Here is a 27,713-nt window from a genome sequence, read left to right as displayed (position 1 = left end):
TAAACGTGGCTATTGTACTTTTGTGTATTCACACTATTGTAAAGATATTTGCAGCACGTCTGCCTGCATTGCACACTCCAACTCTTTTTAACTAAGCCATTATACTAGCAAACAGTCAGTGTACCTATTGGCATCCTAAACGTGGCTATTGTACTTTTGTCTATTCACACTATTGTAAAGATATTTGCAGCACGTCTGCCTGCATTGCACACTCCAACTCTTTTTAACTAAGCCATTATACTAGCAAACAGTCAGTGTACCTAGTGGCATCCTAAACGTGGCTATTGTACTTTTGTGTATTCACACTATTGTAAAGATATTTGCAGCACGTCTGCCTGCATTGCACACTCCAACTCTTTTTAACTAAGCCATTATACTAGCAAACAGTCAGTGTACCTAGTGGCATCCTAAACGTGGCTATTGTACTTTTGTCTATTCACACTATTGTAAAGATATTTGCAGCACGTCTGCCTGCATTGCACACTCCAACTCTTTTTAACTAAGCCATTATACTAGCAAACAGTCAGTGTACCTAGTGGCATCCTAAACGTGGCTATTGTACTTTTGTGTATTCACACTATTGTAAAGATATTTGCAGCACGTCTGCCTGCATTGCACACTCCAACTCTTTTTAACTAAGCCATTATACTAGCAAACAGTCAGTGTACCTAGTGGCATCCTAAACGTGGCTATTGTACTTTTGTCTATTCACACTATTGTAAAGATATTTGCAGCACGTCTGCCTGCATTGCACACTCCAACTCTTTTTAACTAAGCCATTATACTAGCAAACAGTCAGTGTACCTAGTGGCATCCTAAACGTGGCTATTGTACTTTTGTCTATTCACACTATTGTAAAGATATTTGCAGCACGTCTGCCTGCATTGCACACTCCAACTCTTTTTAACTAAGCCATTATACTAGCAAACAGTCAGTGTACCTAGTGGCATCCTAAACGTGGCTATTGTACTTTTGTCTATTCACACTATTGTAAAGATATTTGCAGCACGTCTGCCTGCATTGCACACTCCAACTCTTTTTAACTAAGCCATTATACTAGCAAACAGTCAGTGTACCTAGTGGCATCCTAAACGTGGCTATTGTACTTTTGTGTATTCACACTATTGTAAAGATATTTGCAGCACGTCTGCCTGCATTGCACACTCCAACTCTTTTTAACTAAGCCATTATACTAGCAAACAGTCAGTGTACCTAGTGGCATCCTAAACGTGGCTATTGTACTTTTGTCTATTCACACTACTGTAAAGATATTTGCAGCACGTCTGCCTGCATTGCACACTCCAACTCTTTTTAACTAAGCCATTATACTAGCAAACAGTCAGTGTACCTAGTGGCATCCTAAACGTGGCTATTGTACTTTTGTCTATTCACACTATTGTAAAGATATTTGCAGCACGTCTGCCTGCATTGCACACTCCAACTCTTTTTAACTAAGCCATTATACTAGCAAACAGTCAGTGTACCTAGTGGCATCCTAAACGTGGCTATTGTACTTTTGTCTATTCACACTATTGTAAAGATATTTGCAGCACGTCTGCCTGCATTGCACACTCCAACTCTTTTTAACTAAGCCATTATACTAGCAAACAGTCAGTGTACCTAGTGGCATCCTAAACGTGGCTATTGTACTTTTGTCTATTCACACTATTGTAAAGATATTTGCAGCACGTCTGCCTGCATTGCACACTCCAACTCTTTTTAACTAAGCCATTATACTAGCAAACAGTCAGTGTACCTAGTGGCATCCTAAACGTGGCTATTGTACTTTTGTCTATTCACACTATTGTAAAGATATTTGCAGCACGTCTGCCTGCATTGCACACTCCAACTCTTTTTAACTAAGCCATTATACTAGCAAACAGTCAGTGTACCTAGTGGCATCCTAAACGTGGCTATTGTACCTTTGTCTATTCACACTATTGTAAAGATATTTGCAGCACGTCTGCCTGCATTGCACACTCAAACTCTTTTTAACTAAGCCATTATGCTAGCAAACAGTCAGTGTACCTAGTGGCATCCTAAACGTGGCTATTATACTTTTGTCTATTCACACTATTGTAAAGATATTTGCAGCACGTCTGCCTGCATTGCACACTCCAACTCTTTTTAACTAAGCCATTATGCTAGCAAACAGTCAGTGTACCTAGTGGCATCCTAAACGTGGGTATTGTACTTTTGTCTATTCACACTATTGTAAAGATATTTGCAGCACGTCTGCCTGCATTGCCCACTCCAACTCTTTTTAACTAAGCCATTATACTAGCAAACAGTCAGTGTACCTAGTGGCATCCTAAACGTGGCTATTGTACTTTTGTCTATTCACACTATTGTAAAGATATTTGCAGCACGTCTGCCTGCATTGCACACTCCAACTCTTTTTAACTAAGCCATTATACTAGCAAACAGTCAGTGTACCTAGTGGCATCCTAAACGTGGCTATTGTACTTTTGTCTATTCACACTATTGTAAAGATATTTGCAGCACGTCTGCCTGCATTGCACACTCCAACTCTTTTTAACTAAGCCATTATACTAGCAAACAGTCAGTGTACCTAGTGGCATCCTAAACGTGGCTATTGTACTTTTGTGTATTCACACTATTGTAAAGATATTTGCAGCACGTCTGCCTGCATTGCACACTCCAACTCTTTTTAACTAAGCCATTATACTAGCAAACAGTCAGTGTACCTAGTGGCATCCTAAACGTGGCTATTGTACTTTTGTCTATTCACACTATTGTAAAGATATTTGCAGCACGTCTGCCTGCATTGCACACTCCAACTCTTTTTAACTAAGCCATTATACTAGCAAACAGTCAGTGTACCTAGTGGCATCCTAAACGTGGCTATTGTACTTTTGTCTATTCACACTATTGTAAAGATATTTGCAGCACGTCTGCCTGCATTGCACACTCCAACTCTTTTTAACTAAGCCATTATACTAGCAAACAGTCAGTGTACCTAGTGGCATCCTAAACGTGGCTATTGTACTTTTGTGTATTCACACTATTGTAAAGATATTTGCAGCACGTCTGCCTGCATTGCACACTCCAACTCTTTTTAACTAAGCCATTATACTAGCAAACAGTCAGTGTACCTAGTGGCATCCTAAACGTGGCTATTGTACTTTTGTCTATTCACACTATTGTAAAGATATTTGCAGCACGTCTGCCTGCATTGCACACTCCAACTCTTTTTAACTAAGCCATTATACTAGCAAACAGTCAGTGTACCTAGTGGCATCCTAAACGTGGCTATTGTACTTTTGTCTATTCACACTATTGTAAAGATATTTGCAGCACGTCTGCCTGCATTGCACACTCCAACTCTTTTTAACTAAGCCATTATACTAGCAAACAGTCAGTGTACCTAGTGGCATCCTAAACGTGGCTATTGTACTTTTGTCTATTCACACTATTGTAAAGATATTTGCAGCACGTCTGCCTGCATTGCACACTCAAACTCTTTTTAACTAAGCCATTATGCTAGCAAACAGTCAGTGTACCTAGTGGCATCCTAAATGTGGCTATTGTACTTTTGTCTATTCACACTATTGTAAAGATATTTGCAGCACGTCTGCCTGCATTGCACACTCCAACTCTTTTTAACTAAGCCATTATGCTAGCAAACAGTCAGTGTACCTAGTGGCATCCTAAACGTGGCTATTGTACTTTTGTCTATTCACACTATTGTAAAGATATTTGCAGCACGTCTGCCTGCATTGCACACTCCAACTCTTTTTAACTAAGCCATTATACTAGCAAACAGTCAGTGTACCTAGTGGCATCCTAAACGTGGCTATTGTACTTTTGTCTATTCACACTATTGTAAAGATATTTGCAGCACGTCTGCCTGCATTGCACACTCCAACTCTTTTTAACTAAGCCATTATACTAGCAAACAGTCAGTGTACCTAGTGGCATCCTAAACGTGGCTATTGTACTTTTGTCTATTCACACTATTGTAAAGATATTTGCAGCACGTCTGCCTGCATTGCACACTCCAACTCTTTTTAACTAAGCCATTATGCTAGCAAACAGTCAGTGTACCTAGTGGCATCCTAAACGTGGCTATTGTACTTTTGTCTATTCACACTATTGTAAAGATATTTGCAGCACGTCTGCCTGCATTGCACACTCCAACTCTTTTTAACTAAGCCATTATACTAGCAAACAGTCAGTGTACCTAGTGGCATCCTAAACGTGGCTATTGTACTTTTGTCTATTCACACTATTGTAAAGATATTTGCAGCACGTCTGCCTGCATTGCACACTCCAACTCTTTTTAACTAAGCCATTATACTAGCAAACAGTCAGTGTACCTAGTGGCATCCTAAACGTGGCTATTGTACTTTTGTGTATTCACACTATTGTAAAGATATTTGCAGCACGTCTGCCTGCATTGCACACTCCAACTCTTTTTAACTAAGCCATTATACTAGCAAACAGTCAGTGTACCTAGTGGCATCCTAAACGTGGCTATTGTACTTTTGTCTATTCACACTATTGTAAAGATATTTGCAGCACGTCTGCCTGCATTGCACACTCCAACTCTTTTTAACTAAGCCATTATACTAGCAAACAGTCAGTGTACCTAGTGGCATCCTAAACGTGGCTATTGGACTTTTGTGTATTCACACTATTGTAAAGATATTTGCAGCACGTCTGCCTGCATTGCACACTCCAACTCTTTTTAACTAAGCCATTATACTAGCAAACAGTCAGTGTACCTAGTGGCATCCTAAACGTGGCTATTGTACTTTTGTGTATTCACACTATTGTAAAGATATTTGCAGCACGTCTGCCTGCATTGCACACTCCAACTCTTTTTAACTAAGCCATTATACTAGCAAACAGTCAGTGTACCTAGTGGCATCCTAAACGTGGCTATTGGACTTTTGTCTAGTCACACTAGTGCAAATCTATGTGCAGCACCTCTGCATGACACCCTCCTGCTCTGTTTTTAATAAGCTATAATGATAGCAAAAAATACTGCCATTTAGTGGCATCATAGAACTGGCTGTTGTATTCCATTAGTGCCCCACTGGTGCCAAGCTATTTCTAGCACCTCTGCATGACACCCTCCTGCTCTGTTTTTAATAAGCTATAATGATAACAAAAAATACTGCCATTTAGTGGCATCATAGAACTGGCTGTTGTATTCCATTAGTGCCCCACTGGTGCCAAGCTATTTTTAGCACCTCTGCATGACACCCTCCTGCTCTGTTTTTAATAAGCTATAATGATAGCAAAAAATACTGCCATTTAGTGGCATCATAGAACTGGCTGTTGTATTCCATTAGTGCCCCACTGGTGCCAAGCTATTTATAGCACCTCTACATGACACCCTCATGCACATTTTGCTACGCTAATGTTATAGCAAACTCATGGAATTCATTGCTGCATTTGATAATTCGGAGGGATAGAAAGTCAGGCTTCCTTTAGCTTTTCCTTCTGTTCATAGACAGCATCTCCAAGAGCAATTTCCCCTCCACGTCTAAGTGTGGAGAGGCAGCTAGTGCGCATGCGTGTGCCGATTTACCCCAGCTGCAGCCTAATTACAGTGTTTCGCCTAGTGAGTATGCTCAGCCTGACTGTGCTATTCCTGACGCTAAGTCTTCATTTCGGGATACAGCGCATGCTCCCACACTAAGTGTGAAAACCCTCTTTGCACAGGTGCTTGCATTCCGTGCCGGGTCTAAGTCCTGTTTTGTGCCTAGACACCATGCTAAAGCTGATAGTCTTTTTTCAGAGACTGTATTTCATGCTACTGAGCATGCTCAGGCACTTACTGCATCAGAGACTAGGTCCGGTAATGAACTCTTTGGCCCTGCCCCTGATGTGGGGGGGCACATATAGACCACAGGGCATCAGGTGTCCTCCCAAATGGCTTGCAGAGGGCCACCCCTATGACTTTTCACCGCATTATTGATGGTCAGACGATGACTGGTGAGGTGTTTGGGTCATGGCAGCCATGAGGTCATCATTGAAGTTGCGTTTCCAAATAGGACGCTAGTTATGCCACTCATGACGTGTCACTCTACTTTTGTCTCCAGGAGGTGCATTGTGGTTCACCCTGGTTTGGGGCGGACCCAGGTTATAAAAGGGGCTGGAGCCAACAAGGAGGTGCGCAGTCTTCTATTATGCTCCGAAAGAGCACACCTCCATGTGTTGAACCCATTGCGGCTTTAGGCCAGAGGTAGGCAAGGATAGGGTGTCGATGCAGGCCACCACTACAGTTGGTAACGCAGAACGGTTAAGACCAGCTCCTGTCCTACCAGTCCTGCTTGTGCAGCCCAGTGGCATTAACAGGCCTGCTGCTGCTGATGCGCCTGCTGTCCACAGGTGTGCCCCTACGCACACGGTCAGCGTACTCAATGGCCCCTGTGTTGTTAACAGGGAGTTCCTGGGCTGGGTGGGCATGTGGACCCTGTGACGCTAACAGGGCTCACAGTCTCCAGATCCGAATGGCGTCTAACTCGGTTCAGGCTACTATTAGTTTCATAGCCACACAGCTCTGTATCCTCCACCAAACCTTCCAGTTGCCAACCTCTCCTTTTCCAACTGGGAGCACGGTGGACACTGACTGCTGATGGGGATATATACCTTTCTCTTTCTTTTCTTATTAATTTTCGTTATATAGCGGTAACATAGTATATACCACTTTATCCAAATCTGCCAGTCCCACTGTAACAGATGGTGTTTCTTCAGCAAATGTTACTGTTGCTTAACCACCAAATCCATGGACCAAAACTTTTTTCCCCTTTCCAACACACCTGTTCCCCTTTCCACCAGCATCTGTCCTTTTTCAACTCATTTTGGTATATGACCAAAAGTGCAACTGTGCAGGGACACCGTACTCAACGCCATCTCAGCACAGCAGCCAGCCCTCGGTCCCTCAGATGTGGACAAGTAAAAGACCATTTCCTCCTATCCATGACAAAGCGTTGAGATTCACTCTGTGCAGCACTGGTGTTTAGTGGAAAAGTAGATCTAAGATTGCGTACCACATTCTGCAGATACTGCTGTATACGTGCGTCCATTTCTATGGCAGGAATTATTTTGCCAAATTTTGTCTTGTACCGGGGATGTAACAGTGTGGCAACCCAGTATTCTTGATTACTTTGAATTCGTACAATCCGAGGGTCATGTTGTAGGTAGTGCAGCAAGAAGCCGCTCATGTGTCTTGTGCATCCAGGAGGACCAAGTCCTTGGTGTGTTGGTGGCAGAGAGGTGAGAATCGTGCCTCCTTCCTCTGCCCTCTCCCCACAACCTCGCACAACCGAAATGTGAGCAAGCTCTCACTCATCTGCTGAGTCTTCCATGCCCATCGCCAGTTCGTCCTCCATTTCTTCATGGGCTCCTGCACCTTCCTCAACACTTTTTGCTGATACTATGCGCCCTTGTTAATCCCTCTCCCTCACCATGACGGCCGCATAGGTGCCGCTGACCATCTGGACCTCGTAGATCTTGTTATCCCTTCCGCATATGACTCCTCCTGTACTTCCTCCCCTTCCTCTTGTCCCAACACCTGACTCCGAATAATAATTACAGTGTGCTCCATCATGTAGATGACCAGAATTGTCACGCTGAGAATGACATTGCCAGTGCTAAACATCTTCGTCGACATTTCTAAACTGTGTAGCAGGGTGCATAGGTCCTTGATCTGACACCACTCCAGCAGCGTGATCTGCACCACCTCTCCATCAAGTTATCCCAGGCTATATGTCATAACGTATTGCAGCAGGGTTCGGCGGTGCTGCCACAAACGCTGCAACATGTGCAGATTCAAATTCCTGCGTGTCGGCACATCGCATTTCAGGCGTTTAACCACCAGAACTAAAGACTTCTGTAGCGACGAAAGTTGTTGAGCTGCTGTGTGCGCACGATGGAAGTGAGCACATAGCGAGCGTGCACGCTGCACAAGGCCATGTAGGCCGTGATGGTGTTTTAAAAATTGCTGGAGAATTAGGTTCAACACGTGAGCCATACAAGGCACGTGTGTCACATTGCCCTGACGATGGCCCGCAGCCAGGTTTGCATCATTGCCGCACACGGCTGTTAAGTCACCAACGGAGTCCGCTCCGTCAATTTGTACTCCGGTCGCCAGGTGACAACGTGTTCCTTTCATGAATAGTGCTGATGATGGGAGAGGAGTCGATGCCAGCGGCGCAGGTGGACGCAGGTTATGCTCACCCACTGGGCTGCATTACCTTGACAGATGCAGAATCTCTGGCTGAATGTAGCTGGTGGGTATCTCACAGATGAAATACCATCATTCAGCTACAACCAATGGGAAGACACCACACCCTTTTTTATGCCCATCCTGTCTGCAGACCACTGCCAGACATAGCTATGACCTCTGGTTACTTTTACCCCCAGTTCAGTTTTATGATTTTGTGTGCTTGTTACCTGACTACTTTTCCTGCTTGCTGTTTATGTACCTTGTTGGCCGATCCGCATTTCACCTCTGCTTGTTTTCTGATTAAGTCCTGGCCGTCCCATTCTGTTCCTGTTCCTCAATTAATGTTTTGACCCTGCCTGACTACTATTCTCTGGAACTGCAGCCTTCCACAGGTATTAATCACCTTGGGCCCTGTGCAATTCCTAATCCCTGTATAGGGGTTAAAGGGTTTCAGGGTTCTAGGGGTCCTGCTTGGTGAGTGGCTTCCCTCTAGCCTATCATTAACAGCCCATCTGAGTGTGTGGATCAAGGAAGGCGTTACACCGTGCTCTCTGCAGAAGGCCATGTGGGCCAGGATAGTGCTTTAAAAATTGCTGGACAACCAGGTTCAACACGTGAACCACACAAAGCACACGATGCTCCCTTGTGGAATATTAATGAGTTATGAAAGATATCCATGTGGATTTGATATTTTCTACTATTATCGTGTAATGACTGTTCCCTATAATCATGCATCAGTGTATTATATCATATGATTATATTATATGACCATGTTTTTAACCATTTTATTTTCACCTCTCTCCTATTTTCTCACTAGCACATTTCCATTCTTTCCTTCCCCCCCTTTTTTTTTTTTTTTTTTTTTTTTTTTTTTTTTTTTCCTCCCCTTCTTTTTCTCTTTCATGTCTCTATCTTTTTCTACTTTTTCTCTTCTATTTTTCTTCTTCCCTTCTTCATATTCTTCTTTTCCTTTTTTTTTTTTTTTTTTTTTTTTTTTTTTTTTTCTTTCTTCTTCTTTTCCTCCTTTCTTTCTACCATGGAAAAACCGCAGTGCATATATACTTATAATGTGATGTATTCCATTGTGAAAGTTCTCTTGATGCAAACATGTGTTTTTAATTTGAGAGGGTGTGTGTTATAGGATATAGGAAGCCGACATCTCTTCCTCCCCAGAGCATGATTAAGACTCACGTCGAAACGCGTAGCTTTGTGGGGTCTGCATAACTTCTATGCTATATCTTGCTGACCGCTTGTAAATCCCCCTTTTTTATGGATTAATTAATAAAGATGAAGTTTTATATGACAAGTTGGACTGCGCTGGAAATTTTCTTTTTCACACAAGGCATGTGTGTCACATTGTCACAGCGAAGGGCCGCACCCATGTTTGCATCATTGTCGCACCCGGCCTTCCCTGGCTGCTGGTTGAGTGGAGACAACCATTGATGAAACTCGGTATCCAGAGCTAACCGTCCACAACTTCTCAGCGGTGTGACTCACATTTCCCATACATTTCAAAGTAAAACTTTGACCGCCTGATGGTATTGAGCTCTGCTGCCAGCATAGTAAGGAGGTGTGTGGTAGTCCTTGTGCGCAGTTACAAGGAAGGGTGGCCTGACCACACAGGGTTTGCGCCAAGGTGGAGGACCCACACGAGGTTGAAGAGGCAGAAGCAGTGTATTAACTTCTACATACAGAAGAAGGATTGAAACAACTCGTGGGGACGGCAAGACTTGTACAGCAGACCCTTCTCCATCTCTCACCATAGTTTGCCAGTGCCCAGTCAGTGACATGTAATGACCCTGTCTATGCTTACTGGTCCAAGTATCTGTGTTGAAATGCACCCTGTCGCACACAGAGTTTCTCAAGGAAGTGGTGATGTTGTGTGCGACATGCTGGTGTAGCGCGGGCATGCTTTTCTTGGAGAAGCAGTGGTGATTGGGCATCTGGTACTGGGGCACAGCGACAGACATAAGGTCTCTAAAATCCTGTGTGTCCACTAGGCGGAAAGGCCGCATTTCGGTAGCCAACAGCTTACAGAGGGATAGAGTCAACCTCTTAGCTTTGTCATGGGTCGCAGGAAGTGGCCTTTTATTTGACCACATCTGAGGGACAGAGATCTGGCTGCTGTGTGTAGACGGTGTTGAGTAGGGTGTCCCTGGAAAAATGCAGGTTTGTGAGGAAAGTGCAGGCGGAGACATGATGTTGCCTTCATCCAACGTTGGTGCTATCGATGTTTGAGAGAGCTGTACACACTCACTTGTTTCCCCTTCCAAACCAACTGACGACCTACCAAGCAAACTGCCTGTTGCGGTTACAGTGGTGGAAGTTGTGGGTGGAAAAACAGGTGTGACCGCTGTCCCCACAGTCCTAGAAGATGACGAGCGCGCGGATGCACTGGAAGGGGCAGGCGGTGGATGGTTCGCTCCGCTAGGCCGCATTGCAGCACGGTGAGCTTCCCACCAGGCCATATGATATTTATTCATGTGACGATTCATGGAAGAAGTTGTCAAACTGCTGAGGTTTTGACCTCTACTAAGAGAACCATGACAAATTTTACAGATCACATAATTTGGGCGATCTTTTTCTATGTCAAAAAAGGACCAGGCTAGGCAATGCTTAGAGGCCATGCGACCTGTTGATCCACCCCGAATAATGCTCAGAGGCAGAGTGGTGGCTGAGGATGCAGTTGTAGACGTGCTACCAGTGCTCCGACTGTGTCCAGGAAGGCGCAAGGTAACTTCGTCGTCGGTTGCATCCTCCTCCACCGCCTCTGTTGACCTCCTCGAGTGTCTGACTGTGGGTTGACAGTAGGTGGGATCAAGAACTTCATCATCAATTGTTGTGTTTGCACTCCCCTCCCCCTCAGACCGAGCCTCTTCTTGCCCTGACCGAATATTTAAGTTGTCATCCCAATCGGGTATCTGCGTCTCATCTTCATCAGTATGTTCCTCATTGTCTATAACCACAGGTGTTGGAAAGGCAGCATTTTGGTAGCCAACAGTTTGCAGATGCTGAAAGTCAACCTCCAAGCCATGTCATGCCCTTCTAAAAGCATGTAAAACACAGCGAGGGGACTCCAACCACAGTCTCCCTCGTTTCCACTAACTGGGCCACACACACCCCACTTGCCTGGGATCGGTTGAGCCCCCTTTTGAAAAAGAAAAAGATGCTTTGCATGAAGCACTCTCAAAAATACGCGTGCCTTTCCCGTCCCCTGGCTGACCCAGGGGAAGAAAAGTCCTCTGAGAGCCATGACTTGTTCATCTTGGTTCTTTTAGAAACACAGCGAGGGGACTCCAACCACAGTCTCCCTCGTTTCCACTAAATGGGCCACACACACCCCACTTGACTGACATCAGTTGATGCCCCTTTTCAAGATGAAAAAGATGCTTTGCATGAAGCACTCTCAAAAATACGCGTGCCTTTCCCGTCCCCTGGCTGACCCAGGGGAAGAAAAGTCCTCTGAGAGCCATGACTTGTTCATCTTGGTTCTTTTAGAAACACAGCGAGGGGACTCCAACCACAGTCTCCCTCGTTTCCACTAAATGGGCCACACACACCCCACTTGACTGGCATCAGTTGACCCAATTTTCAAGATGAAAAAGATGCTTTGCATGAAGCACTCTCAAAAATATGCGTGCCTTTCCCGTCCCCTGGCTGACCCAGGGGAAGAAAAGTCCTCTGAGAGCCATGACTTGTTCATCTTGGTTCTTTTAGAAACACAGCGAGGGGACTCCAACCATAGTCTCCCTCGTTTCCACTAACTGGGCCACACACACCCCACTTGACTGGCATCAGTTGACCTTCCCTTTTGAAAAAGAAAAAGATGCTTGGCATGAAGCACTCTCAAAAATACGCGTGCCTTTCCCGTCCCCTGGCTGACCCAGGGGAAGAAAAGTCCTCTGAGAGCCATGACTTGTTCATCTTGGTTCTTTTAGAAACACAGCGAGGGGACTCCAACCACAGTCTCCCTCGTTTCCACTAACTGGGCCACACACACCCCACTTGACTGGCATCGGTTGACCCAATTTTCAAGATGAAAAAGATGCTTTGCATGAAGCACTCTCAAAAATACGCGTGCCTTTCCGGTCCCCTGGCTGACCCAAGGGAAGAAAAGTCCTCTGAGAGCCATGACTTGTTCATCTTGGTTCTTTTAGAAACACAGCGAGGGGACTCCAACCACAGTCTCCCTCGTTGCCACTAATTGGGCCACACACACCCCACTTGACTGGCATCAGTTGACCCCCCCTTTTGAAAAAGAAAAAGATGCTTGGCATGAAGCACTCTCAAAAATACGCGTGCCTTTCCCGTCCCCTGGATGACCCAGGGGAAGAAAAGTCCTCTGAGAGCCATGACTTGTTCATCTTGGTTCTTTTTTCAAAAGCGAGGGGACTCCAACCACAGTCTCCCTCGTTGCCACTAATTGGGCCACACACACCGCACTTGACTGACATCACTTGACCCCCCTTTTCAAAATGAAAAAGATGCTTTGCATGAAGCACTCTCAAAAATACACGTGCATTTCGCCTCACCTGGCTGACCCAGGGGAAGAAAAGTCCTCTGAGAGCCATGTCCACATTGTCAGTGGACAGACACATGTGCTTATCTGCCAGCAGACCCCCAGCAGCACTGAAGACAGGTTCTGAGAGAACGCTGGCTGCAGGACACGACAAGATCCCCAAGGCGTACGTGGCGAGCTCAGGCAATTTATCCAGATTGGAAGCCTAAAATGAGCAGGGCTCAAGTTGCACATTAATGGAATCGATGTTTCCTTGCATATACTCATATATCTGTGTGTCCTCCTCTTTTTCCTTGTCCAGCTCTTTTGGTTTCGTATGAGTACATGTCCTTGTCACTTTCCCATGTGTTGTGAGTTGTTTGTCACCTTTTGGACACCTTTGAGGGTGTTTTCTAGGTGTTTTTCTGTGTTTGTGATTGCCTGCCATTGTTTCCTATGCAGTTCGAGTTCGGTTCGTCGAACGTTCGACGAGCCGAACTCGAACGGGACCTCCGTTCGGCGAACCGACCTCGAGCCGAACCGGGACCGGTTCGCTCATCTCTAATAATGACAAAATGTATTTTCCATGAAGTGTTTGTACAAATTGATGTGTATACTGATCTCTGTGTTTTTCATTTTTCCCAGCGACTAATGTGATCAAGGTCCAGGAGGACCGAAACGTTATTGTCGGAAAATTGTTGCAAGTGTCACATGTCTTTCAATTGTTGCTATTTTGCCTTCTGTATTAAAAATCTATTAGCATTAAGAAAAGAGTTATATCTTTATTCACTCTTGCCCATTGAGAGTGCAGTGTTATATTTATATATGATTTTTCAGGGATTTTTTCCTCTTACACTAGCACCTCCCCCATACTTCTAATTCTAAGTGTGTGCACACTATTTTTTTATTTTAGCTCTGCTACATCAGACAGCTCTGCATGGGGGAAGACGCTGCTTCCCGTGCAGTCTATATCACTCAGTGAGTGTGCAGCAGCTGCGTGCTGTAACCGGTGACGTCACCGCTGACAGGCGCATTGCTATAGAAACGGTGATCTCCGTTATTGACCGGCTGTGGCAGTCAGTGAATAATGGAATGGGGAAGCAGAACGGGGAGCCAACCATGTGCCTGAGCATCTCGCCGGTACACAGGGACGCACAAACGAGCACGGCGTACCGGAGAGATGCACTGACAGGACCTAGCAATGACGTCTAGCCATGTGACCAGTCTGTAGCCAATAAGATAATAGACACGTGACTGGTCACATGCTTTTTTGACATCACAGAAGGTCCTATCATCAGTGCTGGATACCGGGAGGACGCAGCGATTATCGGAAGGAAAAGTGGCGGAAGACAGAGTGCAGGACGCATCACGGGGACAGGTAAGTGTTATGGCAATGTTTATTAACTGTATGTGTACATTTATAATGTGTTTTTATGTGTTTGTGTTTGCCTGCCATTGGTTTCAATGGGGCTCGAAAGGTTCGTCGAGCCGTTCGCCGAACCGAACTCGAACGCGGCCTCCGTTTGACGAACCTAACCGAACTCGAGCCTCTAGAGGCTCGCTCATCTCTAGTTATATCTCTCAATTCAAGCATTGGATAAAAAAAAACTTTCAACCTAATGTGTGAAAGGATAACTATCAAGCCACATTAGATTGAAAATAAAGATTGCATATAATGTACAGTACAGTGATATTATATGATATGAAATCTACCATATAAATAAACATCACTATGAACAGGCTAATGCTCTTTTAATGTCATATGTAATGTGATACCCATTGTAGAGCTATGTAAGTGAGTTTCGGTCAGGCTTATAATGGAAATATAGATATTAAGTGTCAGTACATTAGCCAAACAACACATTAAGAAATATTACAACATTACATAGCCAAACAAGTTATGGTTAAAATTGTTGTATCATATATCTAGTGTTATTTTTGAAAAGATTATAGTGTTTACTTGGAAAACCATTATAATACTAATGCTGGAAGAAGGCTTCCAACTCAAATAACATATGGGTGAATAAAAAGCTTGATTTAGTTTACTTTTGCAAAGTGCTGCTTCTATCTGAAGCATTATTTTAGGATAAAAGGATAAATAAGATCATTATTAATAATTAGAGATGAGCGAGCCTCTGAAGGCTCGAGTTTGGTTCAGTTCGTCGAACGGAGGCCCCGTTCGAGTTCAGTTCGACGAACCTCTCGAGCCCCATTGAAAACAATGGGAGGCAAGCACAGACACATAAAAACACATTATACATGTACACATACAGTTAATAAACATTGCCATAACACTTACAGGTCCCTGCGACGCGTCCTGCACTCTGTCTCCCGCTGCTTTTCCTTCCGATAATCGCTGCATCCTTCCGGTAACCAGCACTGATGATAGGACCTATCGTGATGTCAAAATAGCATGTGACCAGTCACGTGTCTACTATCTCATTGGCTACAGACTGGTCACATGGCTAGACGTCATTGCTAGGTCCTGTCAGTGCATCTCTCCGGTACGCGGTGCTCCTTTGTGCATGTCCGTGTACCGGCGAGATGCTCTGGCACATGGTCGACTCCCCGTTCCTGCATGGGGTGCTTTTTACAGAGTCAACCCATATGCAAGGACTGGCTGTCACAGCCGGTGAATAGCGGCACCGGGAATCACGTAATCGGAGCACCGTTGCTATGGTAACCCGTCACCACTTACAGCACGCAGCTGCTGCTCACTCACTGAGTGAATAGACTTCAAGGGAGCAGCTGCGTTCTTCCTCCCATGCAGTGCTGTCTGATGTAGCAGAGCTGCATGGGTTGAAGGAGAAAGAAGACAGAAGAGCAGGATCGTGGAGGGCTGACAGGGAGTAATAAACATGGAGTCTCTAATGTGTCTGTGTATTTATTTCTATTAAAGTATTTTTTCTCTGTGTGGTGTCTTTTTTTTAACCCTTTATTGGAGATTTTTAATGGCCGGGTCAAACTTGCCTGACATTAAGAATCTCTGGCTTAATACTAGCTAGTAAAACAAAGCTAGTATTAACTCATTATTACCCAGCAAGCCACCCAGGTTCAAGGCTGCTGGAAGAGTTGGATACAGCGCCAGATGATGGCGCTTCTATGAAAGCACCATTTTCTGGGGTGGTTGCGGACTGCAATTCGCAGCAGAGGGGACCAGAAACCTCGGGCAAACCTGTGCTGCGGATTCCAATCCCCAGCTGCCTAGTTGTACCTGGTTGGACACAAAAATGGGTCGAAGCCTATGTCGATTTTTTTTTTTAATTATTTCATGAAATTCATGAAATAATTAAAAAAGGGCTTCCCTATATTTTTAGTTCCCAGCAGGGTACAAATAGGCAGCTGGGGGTTGGGGGCAGATGTACCTGCCTGCTGTATCTGGCTAGCATACAAAAATATGGCAAAGCCCACATCAATTTTTTGGGGGCAAAAAGTTACTGCATACAGTCCTGGATGGAGTATGCTGAGTCTTGTAGTTCTGCAGCTGCTGTCTGCTCTCCTGCATACACTAGTGAATAGAGCATGCTGAGCCTTGTCGTCCAGCAGCTGCTCTCTGCTCTCCTGCATACACTAGTGAATGGCGCATGCTGAGCCTTGTAGTTCTGCAGCTGCCATCTGCTGTCCTCCATACAGACAGACATCAGACAGCAGCTGCAGAACTACAAGGCTCAGCATAATCCATCCAGGACTGTATGCAGGAGTGTTTTAACCCCCCAAAAAATTACGTGGGCTTTGCCACGTTTTTATATGCTAGCCAGGTACAGCAGGCAGCTACTGGCTGCCCCCAGCTGCCTATTTGTACCCGGCTGGGAACCAAAAATATAGGGAAGCCCTTTTTTTAATAATTTCATGAATTTCATGAAATAATTAAAAAAAAAATGATGTGGGCTTCGTCCAATTTTTGTGTCCAGCCGGGTACAACTAGGCAGCTGGGGATTGGAATCCTCAGCTCAGGGTGCCCGAGCTTTCTGGGCACCCCTGCTTCGAATTGCAGTCCGCAGCCACCCCAGAAAATGGCGCTTTCATAGAAGCACCATCTTCTGGCGCTGTATCCAACTCTTCCAGCTGCCCTGGTGATGGCTGGCTCGCTGGGTAATAATGGGGTTAGGGCCAGCTGTATGTTATCAAGTGGCCCTAAGCCCGAAATTCATGGTATCAAGCCAATATTAGACATGGCCACCATGAATTTCTAGTACAGATAAAAAAAACACAACACAGAAAAATATTTTTATTAGAAATAAAACACAATACAATTAGTGACTACATCTTTATTGAAATAAAGAACCCCCCTCCGCAGTAATCCTGGGTCAAGGGTCCCGCGCCGTCCAATCCAGATCCAATATCATCTGATCGTTTTGCTGGAAGGCAAAGCGATCAGATGATGTGTCAGGTTCAAAGGCCTGAATCACATGACACAGCAGCTGATTGTATAAACGGCTTTTATACAATCAGCTGATGCATCAGTACAAAAAAACCCTATACACTGCTGTGCAAACTCCTGTCCGACAGCATCAGCTGATAGTTTAGCCGGCCAGGCGGTAAAAAGCCGGCCTCACCGCTCGACTGATAGTGTCAGCTGATTCCGTCAGGTGACCGCATCAGCTGATCCTCGCCAGGTCTGAGAGAGAGAGAGAGAAAAAGAAGAGAGAGAGAAGATAGAGAAAAGAGAGAGAGACAAAAAAGAGAGAGAGAAAAGCGAGAGAGACTGAGAGAGAGAGTGAGAGAGACAGAGACAGAGAGAGACAGAGAGAGAGACAGAGAGAGAAAGAGACTGAGAGAGCGAGAGAGCCTGAGAGAGAGAGACTGAGAGAGAGAGAGACTGAGAGAGAGACTGAGAGAGAGACAGAGAGAGAGAGAGAGACTGAGAGAGAGACTGAGAGAGAGACTGAGAGAGAGACAGAGAGACAGAGAGGAAGAGAGAGAGACAGAGAGAGACTGAGAGAGAGAGAGAGAGAGACTGAGAGAGACTGAGAGAGAGACTGAGAGAGAGAGTGAGAGAGAGACAGAGAGAGAAAGACAGAGAGAGAGAGACAGAGAGAGAGAGAAAGAGACTGAGAGAGCGAGAGAGCCTGAGATAGAGGGAGACTGAGAGAGAGAGAGAGACTGAGAGAGAGAGAGACTGAGAGAGAGAGACTGAGAGAGAGAGAGACAGAGAGAGAGAGACTGAGAGAGAGAGATAGAGAGAAAGAGAGAGACTGAGAGAGAGAGAGACTGAGAGAGAGAGACTGAGAGAGAGAGCGAGACAGAGAGAGAGAGACTGAGAGAGAGAGACAGAGAGAGACTGAGAGAGAGAGACTGAGAGAGAGAGATGAGAGAAAGAGAGCAATGCAGCCTCATTCCGTGAACTGCTCTGATTTTAGAGGTCTGTCCCGCGGCTCACAGCTGATGTCCGGCTCCTCCCCTCAGTGCATAATTAAATTAAATTAAAATTATAAATAAATAATAATTATAATTTAAAATAAATTACATTTTTTACCGGGATGCGAACTCGTGAAGTACTGTTTTTTAGACGGGAGCGCTATCCATTGAGCCACTGGCTCTATTGATAAACATAAGCAGATTTGGTTATCTTGACTTTTACATTACAGACGGAAGTCCCGGCGACAGCGTGTATTGCAAATATAAAAATGGCTATTTTTGAGTTTATACATTATGTTATACTATAACATATTGATTAATCAGACAGACAAAGTGTACATGGTTACAAAATCTTGTATATACTTAAGGATTTCTGTGTGTTTGTCTTGAATACACAGACAAACAATATACCATTGTAACAGAAACCTTATGATTTACTTACATCAAATATCTGATAGTTTTGTGTGTTTGCTATCCATTGAAATAGAAACTCTGATTTATTTAGTTCAACAATCTGATGTTTTATGTGTTTGCTATATACACAGATAGACAATATATCCATTTACCTAGCTCAAATACCTGATGTGTATTCTTGGGAGCTTTGAATGTCTGTGGGTTTATTACCCCATTGTCTGATGTGTGGTGTATCTCTGATTCATCTATGCCCAAAGACTGGCCATCAAAGGGCATGGATCAATAAGACTACAACACATTAACTGTAAGGCTTGTAATATTGTTCAAGCCTCTATAAGATCAGATGAAGTATAGCACAGACAGAAGCTCGTGTTGGCTGCTCCGTGAGACGTCCGGGCAGTGATGTCCAGGAGTTCTCCGTCTATGTCATGCTTCTCTGACCTCCAGACAGATGATGTTCCAAAACTCCTTGGTGATGTAAGTATTTAACTGTACTTAACCTTTGTATGTTCAATATACAAAAGTGTACGCAATATCATACTGTTCCTTTAAGTTTGTATTTCATATTAATCTTTATAATAAAATTACTTATTTGCCTTCTTTAAAGCCGTATCTGAACCTTAATGCTAAAAATATAGCAAAACATTTGGCGCAGTCGGCAGGATATACGCAGAAGGCTCTGATGTTATTTTTGTTAGTGTGATATTGCGTAAAATATGCCTCTTTTTAAGAAAAAAGTGGATGTGAGTGAATGCATTGAGATTCCAGGTTGGGAACAGACTCCCTATGATATTTTGGCAACCAAGTGGTCGCACAGTGTTGGTTTGAGTGAACCATGGGAAAAATGTTTAAAAAATGCTGAACCTGTTGATGTGGTTGAATGCTTGCAGAAAGTGAAAGTGGAAAAAGGTAAAGAATTGGGCGCTGTTGGTAGGCGTGGATGGGTCCTGTTGTCTGCATATAGAAAACAGCATGAGGAAAAGATACGTATGTTAACAAAAGTTCAGGAATTAGAGAGACAGTTGTGTGATGCCAAGACTGCATTGGTCACAGCACACTGTCAGAATAAGTTGTCAGTGGACAAATGTGATGGATATCAGCATGATGCAGACAAGTCTGCTGTATGTATAGAGCAGTATAAATACAGAAAGAAGAGAGGGAAGGAGAATAGAAAGGAAGTAGCTTTGGCCATAGCCAAAGCAGGGACAGAGGGGAACTCAGATGAGTGGAATGGTGAGGTACAGAACTCATCTGATTCTGAAAACGTCACCGACCCAGAACAGAAGGATGAATATTTCAGTGGGGAGAAGGAAATTGATCCTTCTCTTAACCCAATAAAAGTTCATCCTATATACCATAGACAAGTCTTAGAAACAGCTACAGGTAAACAGAACAGGAATATGGTAGAGTATTGCAGTCAGCTTCATGATCGTTTTTCACAAAGGCCAAATGAACCTTTGATAACTTGGATAGTCAGATTGTGGGAGGCAGGGGCTCATGGAGTACAGCTAGATGCTGTGGATGGCCCAAAGTTTGTTCAACTCAGCCATGAGCCTGTAGTGAAGGAGGCATTTTGTTCCTTGATAGTTCAGCGACCACATGTGGTGTGTAGTATGTTGGGTGTTGTAGCTATGGCATTGCAGCATAAATACCCATCTGAGGCGGACTGGCCGCCCAATGAAAAACCATGGTTTACATTGAAAGATTGTGCTCGGAGATTGAAGGAGGAGGCTATTAAAAATGCTATTTCAGCAAATACACATGATGATTACATGCAAGTTATTGTAAGTGTTTCTATTAGAAATTGTATCATTAGAAATGCCCCTCCAGCTTATAAATATGTCATGATGGCATTAATGGTAAATCAGACTGGGAAACCCATATCCAATACATTGGAGGCGATCCGACAGTTAGGGGATTTGGGAGAATGGGGTCCCAAACAGAGAGGTCAGCTTAATTTTGAAGAACAGTGTAACAACATCAAAAGTAGTAAAAATCGTAGATCCCATGTTACCAGGAGAGATATGTTAATGGCCCTGATAAAGGATGGTGTTCCCTGGGATAAAATAGACAGGATTGGTACTGACGAGATGTGGAAATTGTATCAAAAGAGAAAATTGTATCAAAGGAGAAGACTCAATAAAAAGTCAGGAGTTTCACATAACAAAAAGGTTGCAGCAAAAGATACTGAATCTCCACAGCAGGGGCACAGCAGGACATGGGGAGAAAGAGGGCCCACTTTCTCATCGTCACCAGCACAGCCCACAGCACCGGGGTTTGAGGATCTTTATGCTAAAGTCAGATGTTTGGTGCAGGAAATCAAAGCCCAGCAGAAAGGGCTATCATCACCTTCCACCAAGATGTCTCCATCTGAAATGGAAGATAGATGGGGGGAAAGAGAAAAGGGTAATATTGAGACCACAGAGGAGATTGCCACCAATACAGAATGTACAGAGATATGTAAAGAGATAAGTAATATAAAAGCTAATCCTGCTCATAAATACAGAGCCATCCAAATGTTCACAAAGGAGAGACTAGAAACCAGCAGGATCCCTGTGTTCAGTCTATTGGAAGGGCAATTATTTTTGCTATTGTTTGGTTGGTCATATATTTACATACCCATGCTGATAATTAATACAGCACAATATACCAATATGGTTGGGTAAATAGTGAGCTTTTTTTGGCTGCCAAGTTAGATGTTAATCTTTTAGCATATGGATAATGGACTGGATAAAATTGTGTTTTGTGTATTATTTGAGCTCGTATTCTAATCATGTTTGTGCTTTCTTTTTAGACTGGAGACCAGAGTTTTACATGTTATTAGAGCAATCAGGCTAAAACAATGAAACAAGTAATCATCCCATTGTGATGAATGGGTATTGTATTTACCTAATGGTTGTTGTTTGTTTTATGTGTATGTTCAATCAGGACCACAATAGGTTTGTAAATGCCATCTCAGTATGATGGTCTCATAGTCCAAAGGTCAGATTTGGCCTTAAACTGAACTCAGGTAATGAGAGAAGGGATAGATCAGGATTATTAATTAAGGTAATTCTAATGAATAGTGGAGACAGTGACATGTTAATACAGAAGTGAGATAGAACACCTCAGTTGCTAGTACTGTCTATTTCTAAAATGTAGATAGTCAGAGGGAGGTTCAGTTCTGCAGAGAAAATAAATGATTTGGATCTTCACATCCTATCAATGATTGTGCAAAAATTTGGGTGAAACAATTGAGTGACAAAGGTATTCCAGAACCTGCTGAAGTCATTGCTCAAGGAGCAGACAATGTGCTGACAGTTATGAAACAAGAAAAGTGGGAATACATCCCAACTGACACATGAGTAATATGTGTATTTTTGTCCCTTTAGATCAAAATCTGGAAATGTTGCATCATTGGCGCCACCATGGGCATGGATCTAATTCTGTCAGAAGCCAAGCAACCTTCAGACCGAAAACAGAGAGACCAACCATGGAAAATGTGGCCTTATAGAAAACCAAACAGAATAAGACCTAGAAGAAGATGTGACCCAAAACTTCACCTACAGTCTGTATTGTGCCTGTATGAACTGCACTGGGGAACATTCTTTAACAGAAGAGATGATTGCCCTAAGGACTCAAAGTGTTACACCAGCTGATTTATCAGAGGACTTGTCAAAGCAAAATAGGCAGATGTCAACAATTAAAAATACAGAATCAGACAGGGCATTGGGAGATTGCTATTATTTGTGCCTCTCATACAAATAAAAAATGCAAACGTATGAGGGCAGGAAATAATATGAGATTAACAATATAATGAGTGACCTTTTCATCATATACACAAGATGTAAAATTGTTAACAAAATCATAGATACAAGGATTATCTATAATAATTGTAGGAACACTCACTGTAGCGGCATATGCAGCTAAAGCAATAGGCCGATTCTCTTGTTTGGTGGCTATATTTATAAATACCACAAGTAGAGATACATTTATACTAGATTAATTACATTACACAAGATAATGGTAGATGGTGGGAATGGGTACTTTCTTAGTTACCTGATTTTTTGATATATGCATTATATATTAGGAGTAATTTTTGCTATTGTGCATACATTGCTTTGTGTTGTACACAGTGTATGCTAAAACCATGGTGTTAGGGTATGGGACCTTGTATAAATAATGTATGGCTCAAAATAGCCAAGGGTGGAATGTATTGCAAATATAAAAATGGCTATTTTTGAGTTTATACATTATGTTATACTATAACATATTGATTAATCAGACAGACAAAGTGTACATGGTTACAAAATCTTGTATATACTTAAGGATTTCTGTGTGTTTGTCTTGAATATACAGACAGACAATATACCATTGTAACAGAAACCTTATGATTTACTTACATCAAATATCTGATGGTTTTGTGTGTTTGCTATCCATTGAAATAGAAACTCTGATTTATTTAGTTCAACAATCTGATGCTTTATGTGTTTGCTATATAGACAGACAGACAATATATCCATTTACCTAGCTCAAATACCTGATGTGTATTCTTGGGAGATTTGAATATCTGTGGGTTTATTACCCCATATTCCGATGTGTGGTGTATCTCTGATTCATCTATGCCCAAAGACTGGCCATCAATGGGCATGGATCAATAAGACTACAACACATTAACTTTAAGGCTTGTAATATTGTTCAAGCCTCTATAAGATCAGATGAAGTATAGCACAGACAGAAGCTCGTGTTGGCTGCTCCGTGAGATGTCCGGGCAGTGATGTCCAGGAGTTCTCTGTCTATGTCATGCTTCTCTGACCTCCAGACAGATGATGTTCCAAAATTCCTTGGTGATGTAAGTATTTAACTGTACTTAACCTTTGTATGTTCAATATACAAAAGTGTACGCAATATCATACTTTTCCTTTAAGTTTGTATTTCATATTAATCTTTATAATAAAATTACTTATTTGCATTCTTTAAAGCCGTATCTGAACCTTAGTGTTAAAAATATAGCAAAACACAGCGCGGCTCACTTCAGCTGCTACGTGAGAGGACACAGATCGCTCCCTGTCATCTTCATGTAGCAGAGCTGACAGTGTCGTGTGTATTCCTTCGGATCTGGATTGTTGTTTTGGGATTAATAAAAAGGTAAATGAGGTGTTTTTTTTGTCTTTTATTCCAAATAAAGAATTTTTCGCTGTGTGTTTCTTTACTTTCACTTACAGGTTGATCATGGAAGGTATCTCGGGGAGACGCTTGGCATGATTAACCTCTCTAACCTCTCATTACCCCGATTGCCACCACACCAGGGCAATTCGGGATGAGTTGAGTGGAGTCCTGGGACTGTCGCATCTAATGGATGCGGCAATTCCGGGTGGCTGCTGGGTGATATTGTTAGGGTGGTGGGCTCCCCATAATGTGGCGTTCCCCATCCTGACAATACCAGCCTCCAGCCGTGTGGCTTTATCCTGGCTGGTATCAAATATGGGGGGAACCGCATTTTTTTAAATTTATTTATTTATTTTACTGCACGATATAGACCCGCCCGACGGCGGCTGTGATTGGTTGCAGTGAGACAGCTGTCACTCATCGTGGGAGCGTATCTGACTGCAACCAATCATGGGAGCAGGTGGGCGGGAACAGCACAGAATAACTAATTGAATAATGAAGCGGCAGCCATGTTCAAAAGAGGAAAAGCCTCCGGAGATTTGAGACAGCCGTGCAGCGAGACGCCCGTGATCGGTGAGTAGGAAAGAGAAAGGGATTGTGCTGGGGATGCATGATGCATGCAGATACAAAGGTGCACACATACTTACTGTGAAAAGCCACGCTTTTGGTGCTCGAACAGTTCTCGAACGATACTCGAACTGTCGAGCTTTTAGCAAAAGGCTCGAGTTCGTCGAACGTCCCGAACAACCCCCAAAATCACTCGAACATGAAATTGGCGAACCTTGAGCCTCAAACATCGCTCATCTCTATTAATAATACCAATAGATTCATATCTATTTGAAACTCTTAAATTCAAAATATAAGTAAAGTTAAATCAGTGTAATGTCCAAATCATAATAAAGTCATCTTTTCAATCATCATTGCCTAAGTAAAAAGTAGTAGTCTTTGTATAATAACTTATATTAAAAAGCATCAAAACCACATCATAACGCATTCGGTTTTGATGCGATTTTTTTGCCAGAAATACAGCTTTAGTGCTGGAGTATGATATACAGTTAGGTCCAGAAATATTTGGACAGTGACACAATTTTCGCGAGTTGGGCTCTGCATGCCACCACATTGGATTTGAAATCAAACCTCTACAACAGAATTCAAGTGCAGATTGTAACGTTTAATTTGAAGGTTTGAACAAAAATATCTGATAGAAATTGTAGGAATTGTACACATTTCTTTACAAACACTCCACATTTTAGGAGGTCAAAAGTAATTGGAAAAATAAACCAAACCCAAACAAAATATTTTTATTTTCAATATTTTGTTGCGAATCCTTTGGAGGCAATCACTGCCTTAAGTCTGGAACCCATGGACATCACCAAACGCTGGGTTTCCTCCTTCTTAATGCTTTGTCAGGCCTTTACAGCCGCAGCCTTCAGGTCTTGCTTGTTTGTGGGTCTTTCCGTCTTAAGTCTGGATTTGAGCAAGTGAAATGCATGCTCAATTGGGTTAAGATCTGGTGATTGACTTGGCCATTGCAGAATGTTCCACTTTTTTGCACTCATGAACTCCTGGGTAGCTTTGGCTGTATGCTTCGGGTCATTGTCCATCTGTACTATGAAGCGCCGTCCGATCAACTTTGCGGCATTTGGCTGAATCTGGGCTGAAAGTATATCCCGGTACACTTCAGAATTCATCCGGCTACTCTTGTCTGCTGTTATGTCATCAATAAACACAAGTGACCCAGTGCCATTGAAAGCCATGCATGCCCATGCCATCACGTTGCCTCCACCATGTTTTACAGAGGATGTGGTGTGCCTTGGATCATGTGCCGTTCCCTTTCTTCTCCAAACTTTTTTCTTCCCATCATTCTGGTACAGGTTGATCTTTGTCTCATCTGTCCATAGAATACTTTTCCAGAACTGAGCTGGCTTCATGAGGTGTTTTTCAGCAAATTTAACTCTGGCCTGTCTATTTTTGGAATTGATGAATGGTTTGCATCTAGATGTGAACCCTTTGTATTTACTTTCATGGAGTCTTCTCTTTACTGTTGACTTAGAGACAGATACACCTACTTCACTGAGAGTGTTCTGGACTTCAGTTGATGTTGTGAACGGGTTCTTCTTCACCAAAGAAAGTATGCGGCGATCATCCACCACTGTGTCATCCGTGGACGCCCAGGCCTTTTTGAGTTCCCAAGCTCACCAGTCAATTCCTTTTTTCTCAGAATGTACCCGACTGTTGATTTTGCTACTCCAAGCATGTCTGCTATCTCTCTGATGGATTTTTTCTTTTTTTTCAGCCTCAGGATGTTCTGCTTCACCTCAATTGAGAGTTCCTTAGACCACATGTTGTCTGGTCACAGCAACAGCTTCCAAATGCAAAACTACACACCTGTAATCAACCCCAGACCTTTTAACTACTTCATTGATTACAGGTTAACGAGGGAGACGCCTTCAGAGTTAATTGCAGCCCTTAGAGTCCCTTGTCCAATTACTTTTGGTCCCTTGAAAAAGAGGAGGCTATGCATTACAGAGCTATGATTCCTAAACCCTTTCTTCGATTTGGATGTGAAAACTCTCATATTGCAGCTGGGAGTGTGCACTTTCAGCCCATATTATATATATAATTGTATTTCTGAACATGTTTTTGTAAACAGCTAAAATAACAAAACTTGTGTCACTGTCCAAATATTTCTGGACCTAACTGTATCAATTTCAGCACCAAATCTGCATCTCTTGGTAAAAAACCCCGCACAAAAATGGTTTGGACGCCGCTTTTCTGCCAGGAGATGCAACTTTGGTGCAGAAATCTGGTGTCAGCATTTCAGCACTAAATTTGAATCTCCTGGCAGAAAACTGCCCCGAAACGGCATCAAAATCGTTTTTGTGTATTTTTTTGCTAACAGATATAGATTTGGTGCTGAAATTTTTACACCATATTCCAAATCTCCATATTCTCCAAATCTGCATCTCCTGGCAAGAAAATCGCATCACTATGACATCATAACAGTATCTTGTTTGATGCGTTTTTTTTTTTGCCAGAAGACGCAGATTTGGTATAGGGATATGTTGTATAAATTTCAGCACCAAATCTGTATCTCTTGGCAAAAATTGCTATTTTCTACCAGGAGATGAAGATCTGTGAACTCAGTGACCTCACCTGAGGTGATCTTACTGAGTTTATTGAGGTCACCTGAAGTCAGTTTACTTGCGGTCAAAGATGAAGTACCATGGAAGCCTCTAGCTATGACCGCATATAAACTGAGTGACGTCACCATTCATCATTGTGGCCTCCCCAGCCTGAGAATACCAGCCCCCAGCTGTTGGCTTTATTATGACTTGGTATCAAAATTTGGGGGGACGCACGCCATTATTTAAAATTATTTATTTAAATAATGTTAAAAAAGCTGCCTGGGCTCCCTCTTATTTTGATACACGACAAAGATTAGCACGCAGCTGGGGGCTATAGGTGGGGGGACTTTACGCCAATTTTTTTATTTATTTATTTTCACACCACGATAGGGACACATACAGCGTGTGCAATTGCAAGCAGTCAGACACGCTGTCACACAGGGTGGGGGCATGATCTGACTGCTACCAATAATAGACACCGGGACTGCAGCTTTTCTCAGCCAGCTTCAGCGCAGTGCCAGCAAGTTCAAGAGAAAAACACTTTTAAGTAGAGAAGAGCCAATCATTTTGATGCAAATTGAATTTATGCCGAATATCATAAAATGCACAAATTGCCGCCAAAATACCTGCTGTTATATTAAACAGAGCAGAAGAATACATAAGCCAAAAAACTTACATGACTCAAGCATATCCCAGCAGATTTCCCATAATGCCTTGCAACTATGACATCACATGGTGTATTCCAATTAATCACCAGGGACTATCAGAGCTTATGTTAAAGCTGAGGCATGACATGCACAAGCAACTTTAGAGTATGTGCACACAATGCTAAAAAGAATGAACAAATGCACTGCAATGGCAAAACTACTTGTGCATATATCTGGATTTTTTTAACTTTTTTTAACCACTTCAGGTTTCGAAAGATGTAAACTGGTTAAAAGATGTGAACTGAACTGCAAACTTT

The sequence above is a fragment of the Anomaloglossus baeobatrachus genome, chromosome 4 (assembly GCF_048569485.1).
Source record: "Anomaloglossus baeobatrachus isolate aAnoBae1 chromosome 4, aAnoBae1.hap1, whole genome shotgun sequence".
NCBI classification, from domain to species: Eukaryota; Metazoa; Chordata; class Amphibia; order Anura; family Aromobatidae; genus Anomaloglossus; species Anomaloglossus baeobatrachus.
The sequence above is the reverse complement of the archived record's forward strand: the minus strand, read 5'-3'. Positions refer to the sequence as shown.